We start from the raw sequence: 18,435 nt of genomic DNA, 5'->3' as shown, positions 1-18,435 counted from the left end.
TCTGCATCACGTTCATCATTGAAGGGAGTCAGGACAAGAACTCAAACAGGGCAGGAGCCTGGAGGCAGGAGCTGAGGCAGAGGTCGTGGAGGGGCACTGCTTATTGGGTTGCTCAAGCCTGCTTTCTTATAGAACCCAGGACCACCAGCCCAGGGATGGCACCACCCACAATGGGCTGGGCCCTCCCCCATCAATCACCAAGAACATGCCATACAGACTTGCCTACAGCCAGATCCTATGGAGGCATTTTCTCAATCCAGGTTTCCTCATCTCATTTGGCTATAGTCAAATTGGCGTGAAATGAGCCAGCACAGTGGTCAAGGAAGGCCTATCAGAAGCAATGACGCTTGAGCAGAGGCCTGTGTCTATGAGGAAACCTTGGAAGTCTGTGCAAAGGTCCCATGGCAGAACCAAGCTAGGCAGTTGCAGAAATAAAAAGTAGGTCCCCCAGTGGGACAGGAGCAGAGCACATGAGGGGGAGACTGGCCCTCTGGGTCGGGCCAGGTCACAGAGGCCATGTAGATGACCCTACTATCCTGTGGCTGCCGTGAAAACTTATCACAAGCTCAGTGTCTTAACGTCACAAAAATGTCTTCTTAGTTATGGAGGCCTGCTCCGCCAAAGCAGTGTCTAAAGCCACAGTCATGGTGTCTTGGGCCCAGCAGCCTCTGGAGTGTCTACTCTGTTTTCACTGTTGTTTTGAGACAGGGTGATTGCTCTGTAGCCCAGACTGACTTCGTCATGCTTTTGACGTCCCTCCTACCTCAGGTCCCACATACAGGGATTACAGAGGAGCTATCAGTGGATTCCTCTGTAATCTAGCCTGCTTTTCTGGGGTTCAGCTCTCTTATGCACAGGGTCCCCCCCTCCCTCTCTCCCTCCTTCCTCCCTCCCTGTGTGTGTGTCTTCTGTAAGGATATAGTCATGATCCATCAGATAATAATACAGTTCAGTCTCCTCAAATCAGGAACCTTAAATATTCCATTGCCAGTTACTTAACTATCTGCAAAGATCCTTTTCCTTTTCCTTTCCTTTCTTCTCTTCTCTTCTCTCCTCTCCTCTCCCCTCCCCTCCCCTCCCCTCTCCTCCTCTTCTCTCTTTTCTTTCCAAGGCAAAGTCTTGTGTAGCCCAGGCTGGTCCTGAACTTGCTATGTGGCGGAGGATGGATTTCTGGCCTGCTTCTATCTTTCAAGTGCTGGGATTATAAACACCAGTTTATGCTGTGCTAAGGATTGAACCCAGGACCTTGAACATCTTAAACAAATATTCTAACACCCAGCCACTACACACTATGCCCAACACACTACACCAGTGGCCCTTTTATTTTTTAAAGTTTGTTTGGAATAGCAGTTCTCAACCTTCCTAATGCTGTGACCCCTTAATACAGTGCCTCATGTTGTGGTGACCCAAAGTCATAACATTACTTCATTGCTACTTCATAACTGTAATTTTGCTACTGTTTTGAACAGTCATGTAAACATCTGATAGGCAGGATATCTGCTGTGTAAGCTCTGGAGGGGTCGCAGCCCACAGGTCGAGAACCTCTGCCTTGGAGGTTGTAGTAGCAGAGTGTAGCTGCTCAGAGACCCGAAAGGAAAGGGTAGTCCTTCGGGGAAGGGTTGTTCTCTTCCACTGGGTGTGCAGCAGAGGCATTCATGGAGCCCCGAGAGAAGAAGGAGACACCTGCCCAGCCAGCCACATCAGCCGAATCTATCCTGGAGACCAGTGGGACGGTGGGTAGCACTTTCTTTCCTTTTGGCTTTTTTGAGACAGGAGCATCTTGCAAGGTTGCCCAGGTTGGCCTCAAATCTGAAGCAGACTGGATCCTCTTCTATCTCTCTAGTTCTGGGAGCTGCCACACCTGGAGGTTTCTTTTTTTTTCTCCCTTCCTTCCTTTCCAGACAGGGTCTAACACTAAAGTCCAGGTTAGCTTTGAACTCACTACAGAGTTGAGAATGACCTTGAACTCCTGATATCCCTACTTCTATGGTCCCATCACTGGGATTACAGGTGTGTAATCTGGGTCTATCCTTTTACTATTTTTTTTCTTCCGAGACAGGGTTTCTTAGTGTAGCCTTGGCTGTCCTAGAACCAGCTCTGTAGACCAGGCTAGCCTCAAACTCAAAGATGTGCATCACCACTGCCCAGCTATCCTTTTTCTTTATAAAGTAAGTCCACAAATTTTGAGGACTAGAACAAAGATATTTGGAATATCATTGGATGGCCATTACTCAGCCCTCTGAAAGGATGTCTGCAAGGTTCTAAACTGGCACAGTGGTGCAAGCCTGTGAGACCCTGTTTCAAAAGACAAGACAGGCCCAGCAGTGGTGGTGCACGCCTTTAATCCCAGCACTCGGGAGGCAGAGCCAGGCAGATCTCTGTGAGTTCGAGGCCAGCCTGGGCTACCAAGTGAGTTCCAGGAGAGGCGCAAAGCTACACAGAGAAACCCTGTCTTGAAAAACCAAAAAAAAAAAAAAAAAAGACAAGACAGGAGGGTTTGAGATCTTTGACAGAATGTCTGCTTGATGGTGGCTTAACCCTTTACCTACTCAAACCCTTCGCTCCAGTGCACCTGGAACCCTTGGGCACGTACGCATGTGCACGTGCGTGTACACACACACACTCACACGCGCGCGCCATCTAAAGCAGCTACTCTGAAAATGAAAAGTACATTTCAGTACTGCAAAACTGTAACCCAGAGACCAGTCCAAGTTTCCAAGCTGAGAACAAAGCTGGGGTGGGCTCTTCATTTTATTATGACACAGAGAACAATGAGGGCATTGTTTTCGGGGCAGATTCTAAAACAGTGGTGTGTTTTTGTTTTGCCTTTGGTCTGCATTCTGTCGTTTTGGTTGATCCCACTTTCATTCCTTTCAAATGGCATCCTGGGGCACTCTGGGCCAACTGCAGCCACCCCCATCAGAAACAGTGGGAGAGGATCTGAGCGAGGCTGGAACCAGCTGCCCGCCCAGAGCCACACTCAGGCAATGAGAGCTCTGGATTGCCGGACTATACAGCAGGGACAGACAGAGAGCTGGGCCTGGGGAGATGGCTTGACCCTCTTTCCAGCGATGGTCTCTGCTCCTCCCGAGCACCGGTGGGTGCTCCCTGGCAAAACTCTGGGTCTGTCAGGATCGGAGAGACACTGGGATTCTTCACAGGGTAGATGGACTGCAGTCCAGGAGCCAGGCCTAGTCATAAAAGGCCTGTCTTCCCAACTACTTGAAAGACTGAGGCAGGGGGATCAACCTAAGTTCCAGGCCAGCCTGCCTTATACAGAAGGACCTTGTCTCAAAAATGTCAACAGGCTTTTCGTTCTCCAAATGTCAACAGGCCCAGGAATAGTGGCCCATACCTTTAATTCCAGCACTCAGGCAGCCGAGGCGGGCAGACCTCTATGAGCTTGAGGCCAACCTGGTCTACATAGTGAGTTGGAGGCCAGCCAGTGTTACTTAGAAAGATCCTCAAAAAACAAACACAAAACAACAACAAAACCCTAATTAATTGTTAATTAAAACAGAGAGACTATCTTTAAAAAATCAGCAAGGGTTGGGACTGTGACTCACTGGGTAAGAGCACTGTGTCAGCATGAGGGCCTGCATTCAAATCCCTGGCATCCAGGTAAAAAGCTGGGATGGCCCTCGGTGACTGTGACTCCAACACTGGGGTTTTAGGCAGATCCCTAGAGCTCATTGGCCTATCCCAGAAACAGGCTTCTGGTTCAGTGAGAGATTCTGTGTTAATAGAAGAGGAAAGGGATGTCCTGCTCTGGGCTCCCCATATGGTGGTTCACCCGCACCCTCCCGTGTATGAGCTATACACCAGACACACACAACAAAACCAAGAAGAGTGTTGAGGGATGCTGTGAGGAAAAATAATACAAAACAGGTCACTGAAGGATACTAACACTATTTTAATGAACAATTCAGTTTCCAGTTCGCACATACTGACAGTTATCTCATTCTTGTGCTGAGGCTGTGGGGTGTTGTTCCTTCCAGTTTAATTATTAATTAAAAGTTAATCCATTCATTCACATGTTTTGTTGCCAGTCATAGCTCCCTCTGCAGGCTCACTCTGCCCTTAATTAATTAACTAATTGGGTTTTTTCGAGACAGGGTTTCTCTGTGTAACAGTCCTGGATCTCACTCTGTAGCCCAGGCTGGCCTCGAACTCACAGAGATCCGCCTGCCTCTGCCTCCCGAGTGCTAGGATTAAAGGCGTGTGCCACCACTGCCAGCCTCTACCTCCACTCTTTAATAAATGTCTGTTATAACTTGGGTGAATTTTCTCAGATCTTTTTCTGTGTTTTTTAAGTTTTCACTGATGTGTATATGTAGAAATATAGAGACCTAAGTGTGTTTATGTAAAAACATTTTGTTTACTTTAACAAAAATGAGGTTATTTTACATATTGAAACATTTTTAATCATTATTATTTATTTTCTCTGTGTGTGTGTTTTGCCTGACAGTATGTCTGTGTGCCACATGCATGTAGTACCTGAAGAGGCCAGATGAAGGCTTTGGATCCCCAGGAACTAGAATTCCAGATGGTTGTGAGCTGACATGAGAATCCTGGGACTCAAACCCAGATCCTCTGCAAGAGCAACCAGTGCTCTTAGCTGCTTGTGTTCGCGTACGTGCGTGCGTGCGTGCGTGCGTGCGTGCGTGCGTGCATGCGTGTGTGTGTGTGTGTGTGTGTGTGTGTGTATGTGTGTGTGTTCACAATCGATCACATGGCACAGCACGTGTGTGGAGGTCAGAGGAGAGCCTCTGGTGTTTGGTCTAGCCTTCCACCTTAAGGTTCTGAGACTGCTGAGTGTTCTAGGCTAGCTGGCCCCAAAGCGTCTAGGAATTCTCCTGTCTCTCCTCCCACCTCACTGCAGGGACACTGGGATCGCGACTGAGCTCAGCTTTACATAGGCTCTGGGTATTAAAACTCAGCTCCCAAGTCTGGTAGTGGTGGTGCACGCCATTAATCCCAGCACTCTGGAGGCAGGTGGATCTCTGTGAGTTCGAGGCCAGCCTGGTCTACAGAGCGAGATCCAGGAAAGGCTCCAAAGCTACACAGAGAAACCCTGTCTCGACATCTCCCCAGCTCCTCTGTAAAAGTGAAGTTTGGAAAGTTTGGAAATACTGGGAGGCGCTTCACTCCCTTTGCGGGCTTGATAGCCCGTTGGGTGGCTGGCTAGTCTTTTTCTCACCCTGCCTCAGGCTGGCACTGACTGCCAGGCTGGTGCCAAGATTTTTTTTTTTTTAAAGACAAGGTCTTGTGTAGCCCAGGTTAACCTTAAACTCACTATGTAACTGAGGATGACCTTGAACTCGGGATCCTCCTTTCTTCACCTCTCCACGGCTAGAATTATGGGTATGTGCCATCACAGCTGCCCTATTGCTTGACATTTTAAATCGAGGAACAATTCAAGTTACTTTTTTTGGGAGACAAGGTTTCCTTATGTAGCCCAGGATGGTCTAGAAATTTCAATCCTCCTGCTTCAGTATCCCAAGTGCAAGGATGACATGCACCATCACACCTTGAATATTTTAAACATAAACATCCATTTACAACTAAAAATAGAAAAAAAAAACCAATAATGTATTTACAGGAGAAGAATGCAGCTAAATTGATGAAATGTTTGCCTAGCAGGCATGCAGCCCTGGTGCCAGGGCACATGTCTTCAGTTCCCTCAGTGGGTGGAGGCAGGAAGATCAGTTCAAGGATCAGGAGTTCAAGGTCATCATTGACTACATACTGATTTTGAGGTCATCCTGGGCTATGTGAGACCTTGTTTAAAAAAACACAAAGAAACAAAAAAAATTACACACACACACACACACACAACAACAACAACAACAGAATCAAAAACAAAACAACAAAAATCCACCAACACCAAAGTCGGAAGAATATGAAGTAGGAGTTCTTGTTCACTGGTGTGGGAAACAGCGAGGAGGTGACGGTGGTGGTGTTTCCTTGAAAAAAAATTAAGACTAAACCAGGCTTGGTGGCTTAGATGCCTGTTTATAGTCTCAACATTCAGAAGTCTGAGGCAGGAGGATAGTGAGGTAGGTCCAGGCTAATCCAAGGTAGGTAGCAAGATCCTGGTCAAAAGGCAACCACGCAACCAGCCACACACACAGCAAGCAAACCGTGTTGTTTCCGACTGCTGGGTTTGTAGTAATTTGTTACAGCAGCAGTAACGCCTCCACTGGGTGACTGTCCAGCTTTGTCGCGAATGCTTCTGGCCACCGGGCCGTCCACTCAGATGCCCGGTTACCTGACCCTCAAACTCTCTTACAGACCGTGCACCCGCAGGTCGGGGCCCAGGTCGATGAGCAGGAAGGACTGAGGACGCCTTCACTGCTTCTGTCTCGGAGGGTTTCGAGGGCAGATGACAGTTCTCTTAAGTTCTCCAGTTGCTCAGAAGCATCCCCCGCTGCCGGCCACCCTCAGCCGGGCCGCCCTGCTCAGCAGCGGCCGCACCCTGTGGCCCGGGGCCAGGTGTCGCCTGGAATTCAGCCACGGTAGCTCGTCCTTGTGTTTACGTCTGTGGTTCTTTTCTATAGCGTGTAAGAGAAACGGGTTTCCCGTGTTGTTTCCAGTGAAAACAACCACACGTCAGTTGGAGAACCGTGTGTGTGTGTGTGTGTGTGTGTGTGTGTGTGTGTGTGTGTGTGTTGTTGTTGTTGTTGTTGTTGATTTAGGTTTGTTTGTTTTTTTGAGACGGAGTCTAACTCGTAGCCCAGGCTGGTGTGGAACTCGAGGCGATTCTTCTGCGTTAGATCACTGATTGCTAGAATTACAGGTGAGGGTCACCGCGCCCTGCTTCTACCGGTGATTTTTAACCCTGGGTGGACGGGAGGGACGCTGGCTGAAGGTACCAAGCGAGCTCGTGCCTATGGTGGCCGGGGATGAGGACCACAGTGTGGATGCGAGCAAGAATAGGGGTGTAGAGGGGCAGCCTAATGTCACGGAGTGCCAACAACTACAGTGTACATGAAGCCCACAGCAGGGCATGTCAGGATGGCCGAGCGGTCTAAGGCGCTGCGTTCAGGTCGCAGTCTCCCCTGGAGGCGTGGGTTCGAATCCCACTTCTGACAATATCTCCATTTTTGCCTATAATCCTCTCTGAAAAGCAAATTTGAAAACGGGACTTCACTGGTCGTGCCAGAGTGGAAATTATCAATTTCCCCCCCTTTCTCTCCTGCATTCGTTTTACAGTTTCAAGGAAATACATATTATGAAGATGGTTTTAAAAAGTAGACGATGGCATTAATAAAGACGGAGACGAGACTATAATGAAAAGTTCGTTAGTGGATACCTCCTTAGTTTGTTTACAATGAATCGTGAGCAAGAAAACAGCAGTTTGTCAGAAGTGGGATTCGAACCCACGCCTCCAGGGGAGACTGCGACCTGAACGCAGCGCCTTAGACCGCTCGGCCATCCTGACAACTGGGGCCAGGCCTCCTAGTCAAACCTCTTTGTAAGCTTCTGTGTGTGCGCATGCGTACCGAGTGTCAGCCAATGCTTGCCTGATCCTCCCTATGGGGCGGAGCAAGTGCCCTTGCAGTGCGGCATAGTGGACAGAAGAGGGCGCGCGCGTCCCGCCGGAAAATGCGAAAGGCACTAGACCCCGGCCGTTCGTTCAGACGAATGCAGATGAGCTTGGTTTCCTGCGGATCTGCCAGCAACCTTGCTTTTTTTTTTTTTTTTCCCCCTCTTTTCTCCATGTCTCTTTGGCACGTGACAATCAGGTGCGTGCACTAGTGACAGCTAACAGTGCTTAGCCTCTGCTACCCAGACCCGGTGACGTCCTAAAGTCCCGGCCCTGTTGCCCAACAGGGGTCAAAACCGCAGCTTCCCATTTGCAGGGTTACTGGTTTGTTTCAGACCCTGGCTTAGATGACGCTTTCTGCAGCACGGTCTGATCCGGGCTCTGGCCGTGTCCCCAGTACCCACACAGTGCCTGGAACACAGCAGGTGTGCAGGACAGGCCTTCCCCTACCCCCACTGCGTCTCGCCGGAGTCCGGTCATTCCATGTCTCGTCGCCCCTCTCCGCCCCCGCGTAGCACCTTCTTCTCTTCCTTCTTGTCCCTTCTTCCCAAACCTCAGACTTGCTCACAGGCACCAGAAAATCTCAGCCCCGAGGGTGCATTTCCTACTCCTGGGACCTCACGTCTGGGGCTCTAGGCTCCTCCGAGGCCCCAGAGGCACAGGCGGGTGACCGGAGGCCTGCCACTGATTTGCTGTGTGACGATGGCCGGCGCTCGCCCTCTCTGTGCTGAGAGTCTGGAAGAGGATCTGAAATGGGTTCTTTGAGAAGTCCAGGGGTCAAGCCCGGAAGACGTGATCGCTAGGGTTCTATTGGTCCCTTGGAGGCCTCACATTTGCCCGAGATTGCGTAGAGAGGCCTGAGGGAGAAGACAGTTTCGCCCATCCCTGCCTCGGGATCCCCAGGGTTTGGGATTTAATCTGGGTGCGTAAACAGAGACCCTGGTTACTGTTCCAGATGCGACCAGACTCCCACTTCCGTTTCCCGGTCCCCAAAGTCCCGCCAGAATCGGTTTGCCGTGGCCGTTCCTGAAATGCAGATTGCCCCGACAATGTAACCAAACCGGGTTAACAAACATTGAGCTCTTGATGTGTGCCGGATTCTTCCGGATGCTGTGAGCGAAACTGAAGGCCCTCCCTCAAGCCTGCTTTTCCGAGGAAGGTGTAAATAAACTCAAGGACAGAAGTGTGTTTGCGAGTCTGAAGCAGCAGAAAAGATGTACAGTGTCGGGCGTACCCACGCAGCTAACTTCTCCGTGTGTTTGTTTGTTTTAAATAAATTTATTCATTCATTTTTTTTTTCTGTATGTGTGCTTGTGTGTGTAGAGGTCAGAACACAACCTTTGTGGAGCTGGCTGTCTCCTATCACCTTCACACGGGCTCAAACCCCAGGCTTACCCCGCAAGGATCTTTACCCAGTGAGCCATCTCATCGGCCCCTTTGACTATTTATTTATTTATTTATTTATTTATTTATTTATTTATTTATTTATTTATTTATTTATTATCTATCTACTTATTTATTTATAGCCAGGGTCTCCCCATGTGACTCAGGCTGGCCTCGAGACTCAGAATTCTCTGTCCCCCGAGTGCTGGGGTAGCAGGTGTTCTAATTTGCTCTCCTGTGGCTATGGTATACACCCATGATCAAAAGTAACTTGGGGAGGAAAGGGTTTCTTTCATCTAAATAGTCTGTCATTGAGGGAAGCCAGAGAAACCACAGAGGGAGGGCTCGCTGGCTGGCTCCCAGCTCCTCTCTGATCCAGTTCAGGCCCACCTACCTAGGAATGGTACTGCCCGCAGCAGGCTGGGCCTTCACTCATCAAATTAGTGCCAGCCCAGCCCTACTGATTTCAGTTCCTGGAACCCGTGTAAAGGTGGAAGGGAAGAACCAACTCCTTTAATCTGTCCTTCACACACACACACACACACACACACACACACACACCAACAATAGTAATCATTGGTATGTGATGGCGGTAATCCTTCGACTGGGGTCCCTCTTCCCAGACGTATCAGGTTGACAACCAAAGGCAGTCATCACTAGGGTGCGCACCACCAGGTCCTGCTTCAGTGGCTGACAGGGTAAAGGACCTCTGCCTTTCATGCCTTTTTTTTCAGTGTGGAATGCAACTGGCTGTTGTTCTGTGGGCACTAGGCAGATTCCTACCCATTCATACATTCACGCCAGCTTTCTCAATTGGCAGCACGCATGTCTTCCAGTTCTCCTGTAAACGTTAACATGGCACTGGTTCCCACACTGATCAATAAGGTAGTTAGGAAGTCGGTTAGTTATTGTACTGGGGATGGGGCCCAGGGCCTTGACACACTGGGCAAGTATCCTACCCGAGCTGTGTCACACAAAGGTGATGTTTATTTAATCATTTCTGTTTCCTATGTGAGTATGTTTGTGGGGTGTACGTGTGTACACAATCATGGCAGTCAGAGGACGGGCTCAGGGGCCGCTGTTCCTCAAGCCCTGGCCATCTGTGTTTTGAGACAGGGTCTTTCTCTAGGATGTGAGGTTTGGCAATTGTGCTGTACTGGCTGACCAGTGATGCCCCACGGATCCTCCTGTCTCCACATCCCCAGGGAAGAGATTCCAAGCATGCACGGCCACTGTGACATCCACATACAGGGGCCACACACACCATGGCACACAGCTACTTCCCACAATAATAATAACGATAAGTAAAATTTGACAGACAAGCAAGTGATTGGGAGCCACACCTGGGGATGCATACCTTTCACCCCACCACTCAAGAGACAGAGGCCGGTTGGTCTCTGTGGGAGTCCTGGTCTACATAGTGAGTTCCAGGGTATCCAAGGCTACCCAGTGAGACCCTGCATCAAACCAAAAACAAACAGTGATTAAGAATGGTTAGGGGCTTTTATAAATAGTGGGCAGAAAAGGCCTGGTAAGGTTTCAGTGAGTTCAAAAGGAAAGACACAAAATCAGTGTGGGTAAGGAGGTGGTAACACTCTAGATGGGAGACAACGAATGCAATGGTTCTCGGGCAAAGACAAGTATGGTCTCTTGAAGAGGGGGGGGGTGGTATGTCAAGGTCAGTGAGACTCTGGAATTAGGGTAGGGGAGGCTTAGGTTTGTGTTACACCAGGCTGGGTCTTAGGGAAAGGACTTTAGCTTTCCAACATCTGTAATGTAATCACCAGAGTGCTTTCAGTGGGGTGTGGTGGATCCTGAGGGCCCTTTAAATGGCCCTTTAGTTGTCCATGAAAAAACAGGTGGCCGTTGGAGAAACCAGAGAAACTTGACTGGGAAGGTCAGACAGGCTGGAGGCTGCCTGGCCTGTGTGGAGGATGTCAGGATACAGAGAGGCTGCCTGGCCTGTGGAGGATGTCAGGATACAGAGAGAGGCTGCCTGGCCTGTGGAGGATGTCAGGATACAGAGAGAGGCTGCCTGGCCTGTGGAGGATGTCAGGATACAGAGAGAGGCTGCCCCCAGGAAGTCATGGAGATCACAGAGGGACCCCAGTTCTCACTCCACTTTGAGGCAGATGCTTGCAGGCAGATACTGAAGTTGCACTTTCAACCATGTTGCTCAAGGTCCCCCTTGGTGCTGGGGTCCAGTACTCCTGGGGGCACCTCATCTTCAGTATCCCCAGCTTACCTGAGTGCACATCACTTCAGACAGAGCAGGCAGGTCCAGAGCACAAGGTGGCCGGCTGCAGCCACCTTCCTGGCCTGGAGGGATGGACACTTGTCAGGTTCAGCCACATCTCCCACCGAGACCCCTGGCTCCTCTTAGGTGACCACTTTCTGGTCCAGAGGAGGCTTCTCACAGCCCCATTCCAGCCTGAACTCCCCAAAGCACAATGTCTTCCTTCCTCTAGTCAGCACCCCGAACAGCCACAACAGCCTGAAGAGGGACAGTCCTCACCTCTCCCTCCTGGTCAGGCATTTGTCCGGCTTGGAAGAGGAAAGTCCCCAGGGCTGACGGGAAAGTCCACCCGCAGCAAGGGAAGTCCCCGCGTGGCTCCTGAGGTGCTGGGCTCTGGTCACCAGTGGAGTTGAGTGGTCATGTGGGGAAACCTGGTGATCATCCAGCAAGGGCCTGAGGGGTGGACTTTCAGCATTCCTGTGATACTGGCTCTTGTCACACCCTCTTCCAGGGGAAAGGGTGGCAGGAAGCCAGATTGTGACAAATGCCTTCTTCTCCTCCACTGTGGACTTCACTGTCCAAACAGCACCACAATGATTTCTATTACCAGAGAGGCGAGTAACTCATCGACGGTCAGACAGCTAATAAATGTGTCTAATTTATCTGCATCAAAGCTCCCTCCTTGGGGGGTTGGGGCTGGAAAGATGGCTCAGTTCGGAAGAGTACCTGAGTTCGGTGCCCAACACTCGCGTGTCCAGGAGATCCCACGGCCTTTCTGGCCCCCGGTTCATGGCAATCCTCCTACCCCAGCGCTGGCATGAACTTCCAAGGCAGATCCCTGGGGGTTTACTCTCCAGCCCTATTGTACCTCTTGACTCTGCCTTATCTTTTTCTTTTTAAAATAAGCTGTTCATTTTTATTGTATTTATTCATTATTATTGTATGGGCATGTACGTCTGTGTGAGGGTGTCAGATCTTCGAGTTACAGACATGAGCTGCCATGTGGGTGGGTGCTGGGAATTGAACCCGAGTCCTCTGGAAGAGCCATCTCTCCAGCCCCTACCCTCCTCATCTTGGTCTCTTCCCATTGCCTCTTTAGGAGGAAGAGGAGAAATTCAAGCCATGAGTTTGCCGAGTCAGGTGCAGGTTGGACCCGGAAGGGCTGTTTTTAGCCCTGTTCTCATTATTGGAGGAGACTAGAAGAATGGGTAGGTTTTTCCCAGCATGACCATGCAAGTGCTGTTGCCAGGCTTTTGTGTTCCAGGCTCTGCTTTCCTTGGCTGAAGGAGGAGGGCAGACACCATCAGGCGCCAGGGATGAACTTGTGCCAAGGCCCTGGTCTGGCAGCTCAGCCCCTGTGGGAAGCAGGACATTCTAAGGGGCAGGAAGTCTGACAATGAAATGGATGAGGTAGGCAGAGTCTTTAAGGCAAGAGGTGAGGTCCATCAAAGACCTCCAAGGTTAGCCCCCACCCAACCCACCCTCCGTGACCCAGTTTTTCACTTTGAATAGGTCACATGGACCTTGAGTGTGTCTGTGTGACCAGAACGGTATCAAAGCCAGGCGTTTACTTTCAAGTTCTCTGGAATGCTTAGCATGGCCTGAAAGCCTTTGATCACCCTAGAAAGATGCCCAGGAACAGTGGAGACTCTCCTGGTTGCTCTTCTGTGGCGCATGGGGCCAGTTTTAGCCAGAAGCGTCAGGACTAAGAGAACACGTGGGCTGAGGACCCTGGGTCCACACCTCCCTCTGGTTTCTGACAGCTCTGTGATCTTAGGGGGAATTGACTCGACTACAGCTTACCCACTCTCGAAGGTGGGTTCTGCAATAGAATCCGCGGGTCAGTTAGGACAAGCTGGGCACTGGGTAGCCTGGCACATAGCGCTGCCTGTAAGGGGGACCCAGTACTGCAAAAAAGGCTGCGTTTCTCCACCGTGAATACCGTGGGGCAGGTTCTGAATGCCAATCTGACTTCGCAGAGAGTCTTTCTATAGGCCACCCTCCCGAACCCCAGGCTGTCTGCCTCACCCCAAAACCTGTCCAGCATCTCTCCCACCTCCTTCTCACCTCTAAGCTCTTTCCCTCCCCCTCCCTCTTTCTGTTTCCCATCTCCTTCTCTTCCTCTCCTCTTCTTGCTCCCTTCCTCCTTCCTTTTTTCTCTCCTTCCCCATTTCCTACCTTCACCTTTCTCTTCCCTCCCTTCCTTCCTCCTTGGTGCTGAGGATCAAACCAGGGCCTTGGTCGTGCTAGGTGAACACTCCGCTACTGAATTACACCCCTAGTCCCCGATACGCCACCACCTCTTTGTTGTTGTTGTTTGGGACAGAATCTCACTATTTAGCCAAGCTGGGCAATCAACTCATGAGCCTCTTGCCTCAGCCTCCCCTCTTTTCTGATCTCCCATACACAGAGTGTGTTTGCTCCTCGAGGCCTGTCCGGAGCCATCTTTCAGATCACACAGGACAGGGTCTGAATTTCATCTTTCCCATGGCATTCAAATGTGTGTTTGTCATGCCTTGGCTAATGCGGTTCCACTCTCTCTTCTCTTCCACTGTCCAGCCTTCCTGACCCAGATCTAATTTGTTTGTTGATTATGTTTCTTTCCTGCCAGGCTCAGCTACGGGAAGCCGGGGACCTCGCCATGGGCTCTCTCCCTCGCCGTGGGCTCTCTCCACTTGGAAGGGCTGGGCTAGAGGCTTGGAAGTAGGGACAAATAAATTGCGAATGGACAGATGGGTAGATGATAGATGGATGGGCAAATGGGTGGACAAATGGATAGACAGACAGACAAATGGATGGGGACAGCCCAGTAAGTTGGAGGCCCCTCTGCTGAGGCATCCTGGCTCTTTCCTTCCCTTCGAACCTTTATTGCTGAGCCCTGTGGCCCAGCCCTCTCCATTGGCACACCAGTCCTTCCTCTGTCTGGGCTGGGAACCTCCAGCCTTCCTGTTTATATCGATTTGGTTTATTTATTTATACATGTTCAAGGATTATTAAAAACTCACACGTTGTTTCTGAGTACTGTTTTGTTTTCTCCCCAGACTCTCTTGAAGGCTCATGCACTCTCTGGTCTAGCAGATTTAAATTTTTTATTTATTCGTGTGTGTGTGTGTGTGTGTGTGTGTGTGTGTGTGTGTGTGTGTGTGTGTGTGTGATGGTATGCTACATATGTGTAGTGCCCACAGCAGCCGGAAGAGGGCGCTGGATTCCCTGGAGTGCTGGGACCCAGTGTGGGTGCTGGGAAGGAACTTGCTCCTCTGAAAGAGCAGAGACCCATCGAGCCACCTTTCTAGCCCCGCTAATGAGTTCCCCTGCTCTTCTTGCTACTCCAGAGCTTTCTCGGGAGGCTGTGTCCTTAGCATGTGGCACGGGGACATGTCTAAGTCTAGAACATCTGGGCATTCATTCACCTTGGTGCTTGTCTGCTGGGCTAAAACCATTAAACAGAACAAACACTACTACATTTCATGGAAAAGAGTCTCCCATTCCCTGCCACCACACCCCCGCCACCTCCACCGTTAGATTACTTAAAAGTAGCTATGCAGAGACAGAAGTCGGCACAAAAGGCTTGGTCTGACCTTAGGCAGGACCATGTTTGTTCCTGGGGAGGGGGCATTCTTGTCACCCACATGTGCAAATGGCTAAAACATCTACAGAAGATGGGATGCGGCCCCTTAGAGGGGCGGAACTGACTTCCCTCGTCCGCAAGGGAAGCTGGGAAGTGTAGTCTTTCTGCAGGAAACTATCGTTGCTCCTCTCCCTATCCCCCTCCGCTGTCCTTAGTTCTGCTCAGTCTATTCTTAGGCCTTCCCTTGCACAAAGGCTGTGGTTATCTCTTCTCGTTAGCATGTGCAATGCGAGTTGTCTTAGTTAGAGTTTCTATTGCTGTGATGAACACCACGATCAAAAGCAAGTTGGGGAGGAAAGGGTTTACTTGGCTTACACTTCCACATCATTGTTCATCATTGAAGGAAGTCAGGACAGGAACTCAAACAGGACAGGAACCTGGAGGCAGAAGCTGATGCTGAAGCCATGGAGGGGTGCTGCTTATTGGCTTGCCCCTCATGGCTTGCTCAGCCTGCTTTCTTACAGAAGCCAGGACAGCCAGCCCAGGGATGGCATCACCCACAATGGGCTGGACCCTCCCCCATTAATCACTAATGAAGGAAATGCCCTACAGCTATCTTATGGAGGACTCTTCTCAATTAAGGCCTCTTCCTTTCAGATAACTCTAGCTTGTGTCAAGTTGATACAAAACTAACAAGGACACTACTAGTCACATCTTTTTAAAAATTCAGCCACTGGGGAAGAGGTTGTTGCCTCTATGGCGGGTGCTGGATTTCTCCTGGACAGTACTGGGATGCCTGGCTCACCCACTTAAAATGTCAGGAAACAAGAGGTTAGATCCCCCTGCCGATGGGGAGCACCAAGGAGGCAGAGAGGAGGAAAGAGCAAAGGAGGCAGAGGAGGAGAAGCCTTCTTCGTGTGTGCCGAGAGGAAGGGCAGGTACTCCAGGTGGGGGCCCCAGCGTGACCGAAAGCCCTGGGGTAGGACAAAGAACAGTGGAGAGTAAGGAGACCCCCGGATGGGCAGGGAAGCCTGAGGGCAGAGACAGGGCATGAACTTCTCTGGGGAGCTGCGGTTCTGGGGGTGTACAGAGACCGTATCCCTTTGCACTCTGGGTGTGTATCACGAGGCCCCAGTGGGCAGCCGCTTCCCCAGCCTTTCAGGGTCCACTCTCAATCTAACAAGCTTGGGTCCAGTATCACCAGCTCTCTGAGGCCCAACCCCATCTAAGCAGGACTTCTGAGGAGAGAAGGGCAGTTGTTTGAATCTTAAATGGTCTTTTAACCCAGAGCCCGATATCAGGGTGAAAGCTGAAAGATCAGAGAAGCAGAACAGCCAGCCACTAGTCCTTACCTCTATGAAGTCCTCAGCCTAAAGAGAGTGAGTTCCTGTTTCCTCACGCCTTATGTACCTTTCTCTGCCCTGCCATATTACTTCCTGGGATTAAAGGCTTGTGTACTTCCCAAGCAAAGGCATGAGATCTCAAGTACTGGGATTAAAGCCATGTGCCACCACACCTGGCTCTGTTTCTCTCCTACACTGGATCAATTTCATGTAGCCCAGTGTGGCCTTGAACTCACAGAGATCTAGAGGATCTCTGCCTCCCGAGTGATAGGATTAAAGGTGTGTGCCACCATTGCCTGACCTCTATGTCTAATCTAGTAGCTGACTCTGTCCTCTGATCCTCAGGCAAATTTATCAGGATACGCAATATATCATGACAAAGGGCTGTGGCTCTGGGAGGGAAAGAGAGCAGGAACGCATAGGCTCTGAGCCATCAAGGACTTCAACATTTCCTCTTTTCCTCAGCACAGGAGTCCTCAGGCTGGCATAGAGTGGGACTTGATCCCGTGGGGAACGTTCAAAGAGCTGAATGGGTAGAAGGAGGAGATCTCCACCTCAACAGCCAGACATTAAGTGAGGCGAGTCCAGTCCCAAGATGTAATCCACAGGAACACAGAGACCTAGTCCTCAGCTGCAAACACAGGTGAAAGAGTCTGAATTGGAAGTGTATTCATCTGCTCAGTAATGAACATTCCTAGGATTCCTCCAAGGTCCCAGGCGGGGTGGGGGAAGTCCAAGCAGGCCCTGCCATGTGGAGGGGAGTCTATGGTGGGAACATCTGTAGCCAGGGCTTCACAGAAACAGCCACATGTGTACTGAACAGCCCGGTGCATTAAGGGTACAGAACGCAGGCTGGAGACCAGGAAGGGCTTCCGGCTGGGTGTGGGTGTGGGTGGGTGGGTGGGTGCTAGTGAGCACTTTTAGCTGGATGTAGTGATTTATGTCTGTGGGTCCAGCTACTCAGAGGGGGAAGTGGTGAAGTTGCTCTAGCTCAGGAATCAAAATGAGCCTGAAAATCCAAGCAAGACCAAAATAAACAAATAAATAAATAAATTAGGCCTATAATCCCAGCATTAGAGATGCTTGAGAAGGCAGGACGACCTCAAACTGGAGACTTGCCTGAGTACTACACCACACCACGCCACACCACACCACACCACACCACACCACACCACACCACGCCACGCCACGCCACATCACACCACGCCACGCCACGCCACGCCACACCACACCACATCACAGCACACCACGCCACACCACATCACACCACATCACGCCACGCCACACCACATCACACCACACCACGCCACACCACATCACACCACGCCACACCACATCACACCACACCACACCACATCACATCACACCACATCACACCATGCCACGCCACGCCACACCACACCACACCACATCACACCACAGCACGCCACGCCACGCCATGCCACACCACACCACACCACACCACACCACATCACACCACATCACGCCACGCCACACCACACCACACCACACCACACCACGCCACACCACACCACATCACGCCACACCACACCACACCACAGCACGCCACACCACACCACACCACACCACACCACACCACACCACACCATACCACACCACACCACACCATACTATACTCTACTATATATAATATGATCTAGCAAGACCTTGTCTCAAAGAAACAAAACCAACAGAGGAAGCTGAAAAGCAGCATCTGTGTTTTGGAATACCCATTGCTTCTCTCAGGATCTGGGGAGATGTTTGGGGTCCAAGAGAACCAGAACCACTGTGGCTGCAGCCAAGGTGTGAGGCTGTCCGCTGGCAGGACTTCGGGCCGGGCAGGCCCCAGTGAGGCAGCTGGGATGTCCCTGCCTGGCATGGATAAGACAAGCAGGCTGCCCCTCGGGTTTGGACACCAGCCTGGCACCTGGAGCGCAGCCAGCAACTGGAGAGGACAGTTACCTGCAGAAATGGCTGTCACTTGCCAAAAGCTAGGGAGATGGGACTTGGCACCACGAGCCTGTTTTCCTTTCCCTCTCTCCATTTAAGGACATGCAATTCTTCCTCCCAGTGAATCACCCGAAGCTCCTGCCTTCTGTCTTATTTCCTTCCCTCTAGCGGGGAGGCCAACGGCTTTCACTTTCCTTTTAGACCTTCATCACAATGAGACTTGAATTTCCCTTTTCTTCTCCTTCTCTCTCTCTCTCTCTCTCTCTCTCTCTCTCTCTCTCTCTCTCTCTCTCTCTCTCTGAGATTTAAAAAATATCTTATTTTTAATTATGGGCGGTAGTGGTGCACACCTTTAATTCCAGCACTCAGGAGGCAGAGCCAGGCAGATCTCTGTGAGTTCAAGGCC

At 50.7% G+C, this 18,435-nt stretch overlaps 2 non-coding genes across 2 annotated transcripts; one reads left to right on the top strand and one right to left on the bottom strand.

Annotated features, from left to right (window-relative positions):
- The first annotated feature begins 7,011 nt into the window (after positions 1-7,011).
- Trnal-cag (transfer RNA leucine (anticodon CAG)) lies at positions 7,012-7,094 on the top strand. Its single transcript has one exon. It is a non-coding gene; the product is annotated as a tRNA-Leu (tRNA).
- Positions 7,095-7,361: 267 nt separating this feature from the next.
- On the bottom strand, positions 7,362-7,444 carry Trnal-cag (transfer RNA leucine (anticodon CAG)). The gene has a single exon. It is a non-coding gene; the product is annotated as a tRNA-Leu (tRNA).
- Between the last annotated feature and the right edge of the window lie 10,991 nt (positions 7,445-18,435).

Source organism: Peromyscus maniculatus, chromosome 5 (genome assembly GCF_049852395.1).
Source record: "Peromyscus maniculatus bairdii isolate BWxNUB_F1_BW_parent chromosome 5, HU_Pman_BW_mat_3.1, whole genome shotgun sequence".
Lineage (NCBI taxonomy): Eukaryota > Metazoa > Chordata > Mammalia > Rodentia > Cricetidae > Peromyscus > Peromyscus maniculatus.
Note: the sequence above shows the minus strand (reverse complement) of the source record. Positions and strands in the feature narration are given on the sequence as shown.